This window comes from Dendrobates tinctorius, unplaced genomic scaffold (assembly GCF_039654945.1).
Source record: "Dendrobates tinctorius isolate UK_male_01 unplaced genomic scaffold, ASM3965494v1 ptg000038l, whole genome shotgun sequence".
Lineage (NCBI taxonomy): Eukaryota > Metazoa > Chordata > Amphibia > Anura > Dendrobatidae > Dendrobates > Dendrobates tinctorius.
Window position 1 is genome coordinate 18,390,802 of NW_027361706.1, and position 13,379 is coordinate 18,404,180.

Sequence of the window (13,379 nt, forward strand, 5' to 3'; positions counted from 1 at the left end):
ATCAATGCAGAAATATTGATCATTTAATGGACCCAGAATGGTCAGATTTTGGCAAGACAAATGTTTTGTCGCCTGGTCATATAATGCACCCAATCCTAGTTTACATCCTCACCTGTGCTCAGTAAATGATCGGTTAATTAGTGGGTGTGTATAAAAAGAGACCCAGCACCCCAGACCTTCACTTGAGCGGCAACTTGAGCTCTGACAACATGCCAAAAATCCACCCTGCGACCAAAGCCTTGATTATCAAGAGGCTGAAGACCAGATCCACTGCAGAGGTGGCTGGCACCTTTAATGTGTCTCAGCGTCAAGTACAAAGAATTAAAAAAAAAAGATTTGAAGAGACTGGAGATGTGTTTGACAAGCCCAGGTCCGGCAGACCCCGCAAGACAACTGCTCAGGAGGAACGTTTGTTGGTTAGAAAATCCAAAGCAAGCCCTTCTTCCACTGCAGCAGAGCTCCAACAGGCCTGGTCACCTCAAGTCCCTGTGTCAGCTAGAACAGTTTGTAGGATTCTGTCTCGAAATGGCCTCCATGGTCGAATCAGTGCCCAGAAGCCAGCACTAAACAAAAGGCAAATAAAAAACCGTGTGGCATTTGCAAACTCCTACAGCCTGCTAAACAGATGAACGCTGGAAAAATGGCAGAAGGTGGATTTCTCTGATGAATCTTCAGTAGAATTACACCACAGCCGCCGCAGATACTGCAGGAGATCTACTGGAGCCCGTATGGATCCAAAATACACCCAGAAAACAGTTAAATTTGGTGGTGGAAAGATCATGGTCTGGGGTTACATTCAGTATGGGGGTGTGCGAAACATTTGCAAGGTGGAAGGCAATATCAATAGCCTAAAATATCAAGAAGTATTAGCTACCTCTTATATTCCAAATCATAAAAGGGGTCAAATTCTGCAGCAGGATGGTCCTCCATCTCATACATCCATCTGTACAACAAAGTTCCTCCAGGCAAAAAAGATCAAGGTGCTCAAGGACTGGCCAGCCCAGTCACCAGACATGAACATCATTGAGCATGTTTGGGGTAGGATGAAAGACGAAGCTTGGAAGACAAAACCAAAGAATCTAGATGAACTCTGGGAGGCATGTAAGACTGCATTCTTTGCTATTCCTGATGACTTCATTAATAAATTGTATGAATCATTGTTGAACTGCATGGATGCAGTCCTTCAAGCTCATGGAAGTCACACAAAATATTAAATATGACTCTAATAGCAGCACAACTTCATTCACCAATGTTATGCAACATATATTTGTATATTAAGTTAATTATTTGTTTGAATATCACATTACTTTCTGTGGCCGACAAAACTTTTGTCTTGCCAAAATCTGACCATTCTGTTTCCATTAAATGATCAATATTTCTGCATTGATGGCAATTTATTTTCTCAACCGAAACCACATTTCAGAAGGTTTCAGTTTTCAAAAGAATAATTTATACAACCAATGGATGAATTTAACGTCAGGTTATAAGCTTTTATTCATATAACATGGATAAGCGACATAACTTCTGTCAGGGAGTGTACACTGGGGACCTAGCTTACACACATACCCCGTACATTGCCCGTTCCTGGGACACCCGCAAAATACCGTGTTAGATAATTAGTAATTACAATTTCCTTGCAATATTGCAAAGGTCAACATACCCTGTGAATCCATCCGTATACTGATGGCATTTTGTACAAAACAGGCCAAATTTATCAATGTAATTACATTAGTTTTCGGACTTAATTGCATTGGAAACAAAATGGCGCTCTTCATAAACATCGAATTTATCAAGTTCATCCATTTCCAGCTCCGACACAGCATTCCTCTCGGCTTGTACACCACATGACTGATTAATAAGGTTTTCTTATTCAATAAGACCACAAGAAATGTGTAATAAATGTACATAAATGCATCTACTCCATGAAACGCTCATCTATGACCCCCTGAGTGAAGAATACAGAATATGTGACCAGCGGGAAAATTCCTATCACCTTCTCGATAGCACTCAGCCCTAAGAATTCTGCTGCTTCCTTGTCTGCGGGTAATGATTTATGTCAGCAACTCACATATTGACTACAGAACTGCTTGCGGTGATAAATGACCAATCAACAGCTATGCAGGATAATAGCACACTAGTTGCGGCTTTATGAAAATAATAAAAACAGTTTCCCTTAAAATCAAGAAAATTACAAGTATATAAAAATCCAAGCTGATAGCAATTCGATTCATACTTTTCAGAGATAGCTCTTATTTATGTTGTTGTGCGAGCTAGCTGACAGCTACAGCTTTCCTGAATGTCAGATCTTCCCATTTCTGTGATGATATGTGAGCAGTGAATGTATCACTGCAGATTCCCTGGAATCCAAGTGATTGCAGAATCGATTGCACTGATTGGGATCTCAGTGATCGGTGAAATTTACATTGTCACTCTTTTTACCTGAAGCTTCCAGAAATGGCCATTATTACGGCCGGGATACTGCCATTATTCTTTAAGTAATAATAGTTAATATTCTGATAAATTGTATGCCACATAAAGATGTCAAATTTGGACAACACCTTTAAAAAAAGTAATCTTTTACTTGCAATAACCTTGTAACACATATCTGGTGTAAATTCCACTGTTCTCCTGAATCTGGCATTATTTTATTTTTGTTTCTGTGCCTTTCAGTTCCTGAGATATGACAACTTCTATGCATGAAGATCTAATCTGATTATCCTCGGGGGCATGATCCTTAGCTCCTCTCTGTGGGCGGGACTACACCATATTGGCTAGTAAGAGTAGATTTACATACAGGGAAGAAAGGGCCATATCTCAGGAACGGCAAGGCGTAGGAACAAAATAAAAACAACGCCGGATTCAGGAGAACAGCGACATTTACATCAGATAAAATAAACTAAAACAAACCCTACATATTATTATAAGTGATGCAAGTTACAGATCTTCTTTAACGAAAATTTCTACCTTTTAACAATGTTATTTGTAGGCCTGAAATTCTGTGCTCATTGGGTTGCTACATAGGAGAAGGTTGCCAGCTCACTGTATCTTGTAGTCCAGCAGGCACGGAATAACACTCTGACAATCTTAGATGCCCCAGAAAAAAACTAAGAAACACATGGCGATGCGTTTCGTACACAATCTAGCGTTCTTCCTCAAGTCTTTGGATTGCGTTGAAAATGCGTCGCCATCGGTTTTCCTGCTCTCTGCTTAATTGCCATGGATTTTTAAATGTTTGAATAAATACCCAAAACTTTTTACCAGGGCTGTGGAGTCGATAAGCCAAACCTGCGACTCCGACTCCAACTCCACGACTCCGACTCCCACATACATTGCTTATATTTAAGTGAAAAATTTATTGTAGTACAATGTGAACATCAGACATTTAATCATTTCTATGATCCAATAATCAAGATATTTATATAGAACATAATATCTATTTATTGGAATACAACTTTAGAACACAAAAAACTGTAATAAATTGTAAATATGTAATACACTGTATACATGTACATGTATACAGTACAGACCAAAGTTTGGACACACCTTCTCATTCAAAGAGTTTTCTTTATTTTCATGACTATGAAAATTGAAGATTCATTCTGAAGGCATCAAAACAATGAATTAACACATGTGGAATTATATAATTAAAGTGTGAAACAACTGAAAATATGTCTTATATTCTAGATTCTTCAAAGTAGCCACCTTTTGCATTGATTACTGCTTTGCACACTCTTGGCATTCTATTGATGAGCTTCAAGTGGTAGTCACCAGAAATGGTCTTCCAACAGTCTTGAAGGAGTTCCCAGAGATGCTTAGCACTTGTTGGCCCTTTTGCCTTCACTCTGCGGTCCAGCTCACCCCAAACCATCTCGATTGGGTTCAGGTCTGGTGACTGTGGAGGCCAGGTCATCTGGCGTAGCACCCCATCACTCTCCTTCTTGGTCAAATAGCCCTTACACAGCCTTGAGGTGTGTTTGAGGCCATTGTCCTGTTGAAAAATAAATGATGGTCCAACTAAACACAAACCGGATGGAATAGCATGCCGCTGCAAGATGCTGTGGTAGCCATGCTGGTTCAGTATGCCTTCAATTTTGAATAAATCCCCAACAGTGTCACCAGCAAAGCACCCCCACACCATCACACCTCCTCCTCCATGCTTCACGGTGGGAACCAGGCATGTAGAGTCCATCCGTTCACCTTTTCTGCGTCGCATAAAGACACGGTGGTTGGAACCAAAGATCTCAAATTTGGACTCATCAGACCAAAGCACAGATTTCCACTGGTCTAATGTCCATTCCTTGTGTTCTCTAGCCCAAACAAGTCTCTTCTGCTTGTTGCCTGTCCTTAGCAGTGGTTTCCTACCAGCTATTTTACCATGAAGGCCTGCTGCACAAAGTCTCCTCTTAACAGTTGTTGTAGAGATGTGTCTGCTGCTAGAACTCTGTGTGGCATTGACCTGGTCTCTATTCTGAGCTGCTGTTAACCTGCGATTTCTGAGGCTGGAGACTCGGATGAACTTATCCTCCGCAGCAGAGGTGACTCTTGGTCTTCCTTTCCTGGGGCGGTCCTCATGTGAGCCAATTTCTTTGTAGCGCTTGATGGTTTTTGCCAATGCACTTGGGGACACTTTCAAAGTTTTCCCAATTTTTCGGACTAACCTTCATTTCTTAAAGTAATGATGGCCACTCGTTTTTCTTAACTCAGCTGCTTTTTTCTTGCCATAATACAAATTCTAACAGTCTATTCAGTAGGACTATCACCTGTGTATCCACCAGACTTCTGCACAACACAACTGATGGTCCCAACCTCATTTATAAGGCAAGAAATCCCACTTACTAAACCTGACAGGGCACACCTGTGAAGTGAAAACCATTTCCGGTGACTACCTCTTGAAGCTCATCAAGAGAATGCCAAGAGTGTGCAAAGCAGAAATCAAAGCAAAAGGTGGCTACTTTGAAGAACCTAGAATATAAGACATACAGTATTTTCAGTTGTTTCACACTTTTTTGTTAATTTTGTTAATTATATACAGTGCCTACAAGTAGTATTCAACCCCCTGCAGATTTAGCAGGTTTGATAAGATGCAAATAAGTTAGAGCCTTCAAACTTCACACAAGAGCAGGATTTATTAACAGATGCATAAATCTTACAAACCAAAAAGTTATGTTGCTCAGGTAAATTTTAATAAATTTTAAACATACAAGTGTGGGTCAATTATTATTCAACCCCTAGGTTTAATATTTTGTGGAATAACCCTTGTTTGCAATTACAGCTAATAATCGTCTTTTATAAGACCTGATCAGGCCGGCACAGGTCTCTGGAGTTATCTTGGCCCACTCCTCCATGCAGATCTTCTCCAAGTTATCTAGGTTCTTTGGGTGTCTCATGTGGACTTTAATCTTGAGCTCCTTCCACAAGTTTTCAATTGGGTTAAGGTCAGGAGACTGACTAGGCCACTCCAACACCTTGATTTTTTTCCTCTTGAACCAGGCCTTGGTTTTCTTGGCTGTGTGCTTTGGGTCGTTGTCTTGTTGAAAGATGAAATGACGACCCATCTTAAGATCCTTGATGGAGGTGCGGAGGTTCTTGGCCAAAATCTCCAGGTAGGCCGTGCTATCCATCTTCCCATGGATGCGGACCAGATGGCCAGGCCCCTTGGCTGAGAAACAGCCCCACAGCATGATGCTGCCACCACCATGCTTGACTGTAGGGATGGTATTCTTGGGGTCGTATGCAGTGCCATCCAGTCTCCAAACGTCACGTGTGTGGTTGGCACCAAAGATCTCGATCTTGGTCTCATCAGACCAGAGAACCTTGAACCAGTCTGTCTCAGAGTCCTCCAAGTGATCATGAGCAAACTGTAGAGGAGCCTTGAAATGACGCTTTGAAAGTAAAGGTACCTTACGGGCTCGTCTGGAACGGAGACCATTGCGGTGGAGTACGTTACTTATGGTATTGACTGAAACCAATGTCCCCACTGCCATGAGATCTTCCCGGAGCTCCTTCCTTGTTGTCCTTGGGTTAGCCTTGACTCTTCGGACAAGTCTGGCCTCGGCACGGGAGGAAACTTTCAAAGGCTCTCCAGGCCGTGGAAGGCTAACAGTAGTTCCATAAGCCTTCCACTTCCGGATGATGCTCCCAACAGTGGAGACAGGTAGGCCCAACTCCTTGGAAAGGGTTTTGTACCCCTTGCCAGCCTTGTGACCCTCCACGATCTTGTCTCTGATGGCCTTGGAATGCTCCTTTGTCTTTCCCATGTTGACCATGTATGAGTGCTGTTCACAAGTTTGGGGAGGGTCTTAAATAGTCAGAAAAGGCTGGAAAAAGAGATAATTAATCCAAACATGTGAAGCTCATTGTTCTTTGTGCCTGAAATACTTCTTAATACTTTAGGGGAACCAAACAGAATTCTGGTGGTTTGAGGGGTTGAATAATAAATGACCCTCTGAATAAACTTTTCACAATTTACAAAAAAATTAAACAAAGAAATAACATTCTTTTTTGCTGCAGTGCATTTCACACTTCCAGGCTGATCTACAGTCCAAATGTCACAATGCCAAGTTAATTCCGAATGTGTAAACCTGCTAAATCTACAGGGGGTTGAATACTACTTGTAGGCACTGTAAATCCACATGTGTTAATTCATAGTTTTGATGCCTTCAGAGTGAATCTACAATTTTCAATTTTCATAGTCATGAAAATAAAGAAAACACTTTGATAGAGAAGGTGTGTCCAAACTTTTGGTCTGTACTGTGTATATATATATATATATATATATATATATATATATACACGCACATACATACAGACACACACTATGACTTATCTCGGCTAAGATAAAGCCCAGATCCTCAGGCTACATTCACACTATGGGCGTAGCCAGGATCAAACCTAGGGGGGGGGGCAGAACCTCATACTGTTCTGCAGAATTTCATACTGCACACCTCAGCTGCTGCAGAACCTCATACTTCACACCCCTACACTTGAAAATAAAGCCTGCACCTTAAGAAGATGTGGTGATGAATGCAGTCTATTTATTCCAACTATCAGTTGATGTTGATGTTACTGAAGACGAGCAATGCCTGTCCTGGGCGTCCTTTTGGGCAGCTATGAGGTGTACCTGACTGGTGCTAAAAAAAAAAGGAGTGTTAGTCTGTGTGCTATCCGGCTTTCATTCTTTCATCTGGATAGACAGATATGGATAAATGGATATATAGAGCAGATTTCTAATCTGCTTTTGCTATTGAAAACATTATCTATGAGCTCAAAAACCTTTCAGGTGATGCGGTTTTTTAAACAGCTGATCTGCTTTTGCAACTGAAAAATGTATCCTCAAAAAACGCAGCAAAAACGCTGTGTGTGAATGTAGCCTTAGATGAGGAATAGAACAGTCATTTATAGGACATTTCATAACTTTCCCAAATTCCTATGAAAAATTATTCAGCATATTCTGCATTGAACTACTGTACCCAATGTATTATATATTTTAGGAGTCGGAGTCGGTCCATTTTATACCGACTCCAACTCTGACTCCGACTTCACCAAAATGAGCACCGACTCCACGACTCCGACTCCACAGCCCTGCTTTTTACCATTTATACTAGAAGCTGAAATCTTCGGGTTTTTTTACGCTAATTACGCTTGCAAAATGCTAGTTTTTCCGTGGGAAAATCGCGGGAATTTAAAATGCGATTTTCCCGCGGAATGGAATTCCGGAATTCTCGCGGTAATTTCCGCGAGAGTTCCGCTACGTGTGAACCTAGCCTTAGGGTAGTGTCATCAATAGACATCTAGGTTATTTCTTATATGTGATGGCCACGGGCAAATGGTTTTTCTAAAGAAAAATAAGTTTGGGTGTTTATAGATTTATTCCCATCATTTTGCAAATGTTCATTTTTTGAAAGTAAGACTTAACTGTAAAATACCACTAATTATATACGGTAATCTTTGTTGTGAATTGGACTTATGCCTACGTGCGCACATGCCTATAATATCCGGATCATGGATAGCAGCCATAGATGTCCATCTTCAGATCCGTCATCTGTTATCGTTGAGAAATAGATAAGATTGGTAAATTTTCCATAATGTTTTAAAAACCTATCCCTGTAGTATAACAATGTGTAAAAAGAAATTAACGTTTAATGATCAGCCTTTGCAAAGTTCTTATCAGGATCCTGACAGCGCCGGCGTACAGCCTCCGCTGAGCAGGGACTCACCCGCACCGTAGGGACCCCTGGGTACCAGAATAGCCAGAAAGTATAGGTGCACAAGACCTTAGTGATGAAGTTTAGCAAGCCGGCACGGGACCTACGGTCATGTGACTGCAAGGGGGCGGGGCTTAGTGTCCTGCTTTCACAGAAAACAGCAAACTCAGAGTCAGGCAAAACGGAGGTCGTTCACAGTACGGACAGCGAGGTACAGGAGGGATAAACAGACGGAAGGTCAGACAAAGCCAAAGGTCATACACAGGGCGACGCGGTACCAAGGGGATGAGCAGAGAGAAGTCGGGTCACAAGCAGAGAGTCATACACGAGAGGTAGCGCAGTACAAGAGGGACAGGCAGAACTCGTAACAGGGCCAGAACCGAATCAAAACCAAACAAGCAAGCAAGATATCAGGCACAAGGCACACGTACGCACAAGGTCAACTAACTCAGCCGAGGGCAGGAGTATAACTGACACCGGACCTAGGTCCAGTGAGCATTAAATAGCCGCCCTCTGCCAGGGAGAGGTGGAACAATTAACCCCCAATCAGACCAGGACGGGCCAAAGCGAAACCCCGTCCTGGATCATGACAGTACCCTCCTCTCAATGGGGGGCCACTGGACCCCCCAGGTCTCTCAGGGTACTTGGCGTGAAAGGCCCGGACCAACCGATCTGCATGAACCGATCGAGCAGGAACCCACGAGCGTTCTTCAGGACCGTAGCCTTTCCAATGTACCAGATATTGAAGGGCACGACGGACCAACCTGGAGTCGACAATTCGTTCCACCTCGTACTCCGACTGCCCGTCTACCAAAACCGGTGTTGGGGAAGCTGATGATCCCTCCCCAGTGGACCTCACAGGTTTCAAAAGGGCCTTATGAAAAACATTTGGGATCCGCAGAGATGGCGGGAGACGCAACCGAAAAGCCACCGGGTTAACTGCCTCGGTAATTTCATAAGGACCGATAAACTTGGGTCCAAGCTTCGCAGAGGGGACCTTGAGTCTTATATTCTTGGTGGACAACCATACCTTATCCCCAATCTGCAACACCGGTCCCGCGGATCGTTTTTTGTCCGCAAAAAATTTAAACTTGTCCTGGGCCTTCGTAATATTACTCTGGACCTCTCGCCATACCTCCCCCAACCGCTGGATCGTCTCATCCGCCCCAGGACACCCAGAATTCAAACGGGAAAATTCTCCAAAATGAGGATGAAACCCATAATTGCAAAAAAAGGGAGATGTACCCGTAGACTGGTTAACACGGTTGTTAAATGCAAACTCAGCCACCGGTAACACTGAACACCAATCATCTTGTCGGTCTGGAGTCAAGCAATGCAGAATTTGATCCAGAGACTGATTGGCCCGCTCGGTCTGCCCATTAGTCTCTGGATGATAAGCGGATGAAAAGGACAGACCAATACCCAACCTTTTACAAAAAGCCCTCCAAAATCTGGAAACAAATTGCACTCCTCTATCAGACACCACATTCAAGGGTACCCCATGCAACCGCACCACATGCTCAGCAAACAATCTGGACAACGTTTCCGCATTAGGTAGAGCTGCCAAAGGTGCAAAATGTGCCTGCTTACTAAGCCTGTCCACCACAACCCAGATGACGGTATTACCCTTGGAGGGGGGGAAGGTTGGTGATGAAATCCATGGACAAATGCGTCCATGGTCTCTCAGGAATTGGCAGTGGTACCAATTGGACGGCCGGTTATGGGGGGTTTTTGCACAGGCACAAACATCACAAGCAGACACATATTCCCCAACATCAGAGGCTAAAGCAGACCACCAGAATACTCTAGCAATGGCCTTCCGGGTAGCCGAGATCCCTGGATGTCCACCCAGAACTGAGTCATGGAACTCCCGGAGGACCTTAAGGCGAAGCTGAGCTGGCACAAAAAGTTTGTCCACCGGCTTAGCCGGCGGTGCAAGGGACTGGGCTTCCCGAATCTCTCGTTCCAACATATTCGAAATACCTGCCAGCACCACCCCAGGCTGAAGAATGGAGGATGGAGGTTCCGGGGGGGACACCGGATCTAGACTGCGTGACAAGGCATCTGCTCTGACATTTTTAGATCCTGGCCGAAAAGTGATGGAGAAGTTGAATCAGGAAAAAAAAAGTGACCATCTAGCCTGTCTAGGAGTCAACCTCTTAGCTAACTCAATATAAGCTAGGTTTTTGTGGTCCGTAATTACGGTTATAGGATGGACAGCCCCCTCCAAAACATGCCTCCATTCTTCAAAGGCCAACTTAACAGCCAGAAGTTCTCGATTTCCCACATCATAGTTTCTCTCCGCAGGAGAGAATTTCTTTGAGAAAAAGGCGCAAGGTCTTAAATTGGTCAAAGTGGCGGGTCCTTGGGACAATACCGCCCCCACCCCCACCTCTGAGGCATCTACCTCAATAATAAATGGTTCAGACGGGTCCAGTTGAACAAGAACCAGGGCCGACATGAAACATGTTTTCAAAAACTGAAATGCCGCTACCGCTGCAGTTGACCAATTCTTGATATCGGCCCCCTTGTGAGTCATGTCTGTGAGGGGTGTAACCACCTGTGAGAACCCCTTTATAAATTTGCGATAGTAATTGGCAAATCTAGGAAACGCTGCAGAGCCTTCAAATCACAAGGTTGAACCCACTCGACAATGGCCTGCACCTTATTGGGATCCATGCGATACCCTTCAGCAGACACGATGAACCCCAGAAACGACAGTTCCTGAAAAAAAAAAAAAAATTTTTCCAGTTTAGCAAAGAGACAGTTCTCCCGGAGCCTTTGGAGAACTCCCCGAACGTGACCAATGTGAGTCTGTTTATCAGGAGAATAGATCAATATGTCATCCAAATATATCACCAAAAAACGTCCAATAAAATCAGAGAACACGTGATTTATGAAGTTTTGGAAGACCGCTGGAGCATTCGTCAAGCCGAAAGGCATGACCAGATTTTCAAACAACCCTTCAGTAGTGAGAAAAGCGGTTTTCCATTCATCTCCGTCTCGGACTCGGATAAGGTTATACGCTCCCCGTAGATCTAATTTTGAAAACTTAGCTCCGGACAATTGGTTGTATAAATCAGGAATAAGTGGAAGGGGATACGTATTCCTCACAGTTATCTTATTTAACTCGCGAAAATCGAGGCATGGGCATAAACCACCGTCTTTTTTTCTTTACAAAAAAGAACCCCGCTGCTACAGGAGAAACAGAAGGATGAATGTGTCCCTTACGGAGGCTCTCGGAAATATACTCCTTCATTGCAGCCCGTTCTGGACCCGAAAGGTTATACAAGCGGGCCTTGGGCAATTTAGCACCTGGAACCAGGTCAATGGCACAATCAAATGGGCGGTGTGGTGGTAAAACCTCAGCCTCTTTTTCGGAGAAAACGTCCGTATAGTCTATCAGGCACTCCGGAATACCTTCCAGACCCACAGACGACACAGACACAGTATCAAGACATTTCTCAGAACAATAAGGACCCCATTTAACAATGTCCCGACATTCCCAATTAATTACTGGATTATGCAATTGTAACCAGGGGAACCCCAACACCAGTCCCGCTGGCATGTTGTCCATCACAAAACATGAAATACGTTCCTGGTCAGTACGAAACATAATGTCATTTTTTACCAGTGGTGTTTTGTCAATGGCCACAAGGTGAATAGGAGTCTCCAACCTAACTGTCCCTAACTTACACCTGGATACCAAATCAGAGTCAATAAAGTTAAATGTTGATCCGCAATCCACGAAGGCAGAAGTGGATGTGGAGACACTCCCACAACAAAGTTCCACCTGCAACAACATTTTAGAGAAGGCAGAAAAAGGTACCTGAGAGCCTGGGTGACCTCCACGACAATCACCCAGGCTCAGTCGCTTGGTTAGTGGACGGAAGGGGCACACCTTTCTCCAATGTCCAGAATCGCCACAGTGAAAACAGTATTTTCCCACGCGCTGTGGTCTCCTTTCATTTTCCTTGAGGTCGATGGTTCCCATCTCCGCGATCTCCAAAATAGGACTGGGTCCCCTTCCTTGGGAGAATAGCTGTCTTTCACTTTGCATCACTCCCCTCGCCCGTAGCCGGTGATCCATTCGGATGGCCTGTGTCATAGCCTCCTCCAGGGAATCAGGCGGAGGGTGGAGAGCCAAGGCATCTTTCAGATATTCAGACAGGCCTCTACGGAACAAACCCCGGAGGGCGGCATCATTCCAACAGACCTCCGCTGCCCAGCGTCTGAATTCTGTACAAAACCATTCGGCTGAGTGCTTTCCCTGGCACACACTCATCACCATGTCCTCAGTCATACGCATGCGATCAGGCTCATCATAAATATGCCCCAGGGGCTTAAAAAATGCATCTACCGTCATACGCCCAGGGGCCGTGGTCGGAAGGGAGAAATCCCAAGATTGGGGGGCTCCCCTTAACAGAGACATAATGACCCCCACTCTCTGACTTTCATCCCCAGAAGAGTGTGGTCTAAGGCCATGTGCACACGATGCAGATTTGCAGCGTTTCCGCAGCGGATTTTACCACGCAGAAACGTTGCATATCCGCATTGTGATGTACAGTACCTTTAAAATGAATGAAAAAAAAAAAACGCTGTGCAGACGCTGCGGATTTTTCCGCGCGGTTTTCCTGCGGTACAAAATCCGCAGCATGTTGCTTCTTTTGTGCGGTTTTCTATCTCCCCTGTTACCAAATCCGCAGGGGGAAGACCGCAATGGAAAACCGCACAAAATCCGCATGAAAACCGCGTGAAAAATGGAAGAAATCCGCAGGAAAAATGCAGGTCATTTGACCTGCGGTTTTCTTCCATTCTGCACGGAAAAATCCGCAGGGCTCAAAACTCCGTCTGCACTCAGCCTTAAGGAAAAAAAAAGTTTACAGCCCTCCTTGAAAACTCTGAACTCTTTTTATTTCCAGAAAAGGTATCTGGTAACTTCACTGGAGACTCAGGGGAAACTAATGTAATATCCTGAGCCCCCGATGAAAAAGCCCCCTGCACAGTGTCAGCGATCACCTGTTGAGACTGAGCCAGGACTCGTTGTTCTCCAAGGAGTTTCTGAGACATCTGGGTTAGGTGTTTAACCTGCTCAGAAAGAGCGTGCATAGGATCCATCACACAGGTGAATGGAAGCAGAGAAAAAAAAAATGGTATCGGTCAGTTATAATATCA

The 13,379-nt window shown here is 44.1% G+C and overlaps 1 protein-coding gene across 2 annotated transcripts in view; it reads left to right on the top strand.

The window, feature by feature from the left end:
- Positions 1-13,379, top strand: part of SYN2 (synapsin II) — a 434,838-nt gene that overhangs the window by 15,106 nt on the left and 406,353 nt on the right. The window lies entirely within an intron of this gene.